Raw genomic sequence first — 2,500 nt, 5'->3', positions numbered from 1 at the left:
GACAGAGAAATGAACACACACGTTCAGCAAAAGATGAAAACACACACGCAAACTAATGAGAGAGAGATGATGTTCAGACTCACACAGATTATCATTCATATGCATTATAGCTTTCATTAATACTTTGATGGTTTTCATTTTTATATTTTCCATTTTAATTGTAGTTAAAGTTTCAGTTTTTATTAAAAGTTAAAAAAAAAAAAATTCTAATTTGATTAGTCTTTATTTGTTTATTAAGTCTATATGGTTTTATTAAGTTAGGATTCATAATATCCTGCGTTATTTTAGATTGACTAAGATACTATTATAGTTTTTATTAATATTTTGAATAAAAAATTTGTTTTAGTAATTTTGTTGCATTTACAAACACGTTCAGCCCCGCAAAAGATGAACACACACATGCAAACTAATGAGAGAGAGATGACGTTAAGTACAGCTGGACTCACACAGATTATCATTCATATGCATTATAGCTTTTATTAATACTTTGTTTTCATTTTTATTTTTTCGATTTTTTATTTTTTCCATTTTTATTTTAATTTTGTTGTGTGTTAAGTGTCATTTTGATTATTTGGTAACACTTTATTTTACAGTGTTCTTGTTACATAGTAATAACAGTAGATTATGCATAATTACATGCAAATAACCCTCAACCAAACCCTAATCATACTCTAACCCTATAGTAAGTACATAGTAAGTATATATATAGTAATATATAGTAAGTAGTTAATTATTATTACTCAGTACTTAAATATATAATTACACTGTAACAATGACACCTTAAAATAAAGTGTAACCGATTATTTCATAATATACTGTGTTATTTTAGCATGGCTGGGACACTATTATAGATTTTAATAAGATTTATAAAAAAATATATTTTCGTAAACTATTATGTAATATTCGTATTTCGTTTTTTAATATTTTCATTTTAATTGTAGTTAAAGTTTTAGCTTTTATTAAAAGTTTTAATTTTGTTGTGAGTTTTTCTAATTTTATTAGTTTTTTTAATAAGTCTATATGGTTTTATTAAGTCAGGATTCATAATGAGACTGAGATACTATTATAGTTTTTATTAATATTTTGAATAAAATATAATAGAAATATATAAATATAAAAGAAAAATATTTTTTGTTTAATATATAATTTTTTATATTAGTTTTTTTATATGTCAACATAGTTATAATAATTTTTATTAAGTCGGGTTTTGTAATATTTTGTTATGAGTGAAATACTATTATGTTTTTATTAACATTAAATTGGTTTATTTATCATCCATTTTCATTAGATTTTCTAGAAATTTCATTGTGTGTTTTCAAATTTTTATAAGGGTTTTTTGTTGTTTCTTAAACATGTCTAGGGAGTTTTTATTCATTTTTATTTCAGTTTTAGTTACTTTAGTACATCATGTAAAACTAAGTGAAAATTTAAAAAATAATTCTTGGCAACTTGCTGAAATCACGAGTGTGATAGATAGATAGATAGATAGATAGATAGATAGATAGATAGATAGATAGATAGATAGATAGATAGATAGATAGATAGATAGATAGATAGATACTAAATTCAGTTAACATTTATTTTACTTCAAGTAACATTTTTTTTAATGGTTTTAGTTTTTGTCTTTGCTAACTATAATAACCCTGTTAATATCACTGTATAGGATATATATTGAAAGTGAATAATATTAAAATAAATATTGATTTAAATATTCAAATTTAAATGTCTGTCATCTTGACCACTATAAGGAACCATCACTGGATTGGTTACAAGCCTGTTTACTAGAGAAAAGTCAGTTTTCATAAACAAACATAAAAAAATAAACAATAAAAACTCACATAAAATAAAATGTAAAAATAATACAAATTTGCCCCCAAAGTATAATGCTGACTGCATTTTAAAAAGTGTTAAAAATACACAAAAATTTGACTTTTTACTTCAAACAAAATAAATTCTCAAATCAGTGTCTTGCCCCATGTGACAACATGCCCCAGTAGAGGTCAAAGGGTTTATTTTTTAGAGGACAATAATAGTAAATATAGTGTTGTTGTCAAGATTACGGTTTGTGTCTATACAGAAATAGTTTGAAAAGCAGATTTACTGGAGTCATTTCTTCTGCGTTCATTCAGAGCCTGGACTCCTGGAAGAGACACAAACATCACTTTAATCCTGGACACAAACAGTGAAACTGTGATGGAGGACAAGATTGTGTTGGACATTTTAACACGAGTCTCATTATTAACTATTATTTGAGGTAAATCTGACTGTGTTTGGTCGTGGATCAGTTTGCTTGTGAAGCAGAATCGGTTTCATTCATGCTAGTTAGTGTCTGAACAGATGTAGCTCAGCTTTTAAAAGAAAACCAGCACTAATCAAACCACAGATCACACGTGGATCCTCCCTGGATAACATCAGGAAAAACTATCCACAACTGAGACTCGCTCGGGGTTTTTCCATTGGTCACATGACCTTCTTATTCTTTACATGTAAACGTGAGTTT

General features: G+C 26.6%; 1 long non-coding RNA gene across 1 annotated transcript in view; it reads right to left on the bottom strand.

Annotated features, from left to right (window-relative positions):
- The window catches only part of LOC307147689, a 249,122-nt gene that overhangs the window by 11,043 nt on the left and 235,579 nt on the right, over positions 1–2,500 (bottom strand). The window lies entirely within an intron of this gene.

This window comes from Squalius cephalus (genome assembly GCF_949319135.1).
Source record: "Squalius cephalus genome assembly, chromosome: 20".
Classification (NCBI taxonomy): Eukaryota; Metazoa; Chordata; class Actinopteri; order Cypriniformes; family Leuciscidae; genus Squalius; species Squalius cephalus.
Note: the sequence above shows the minus strand (reverse complement) of the source record. Positions and strands in the feature narration are given on the sequence as shown.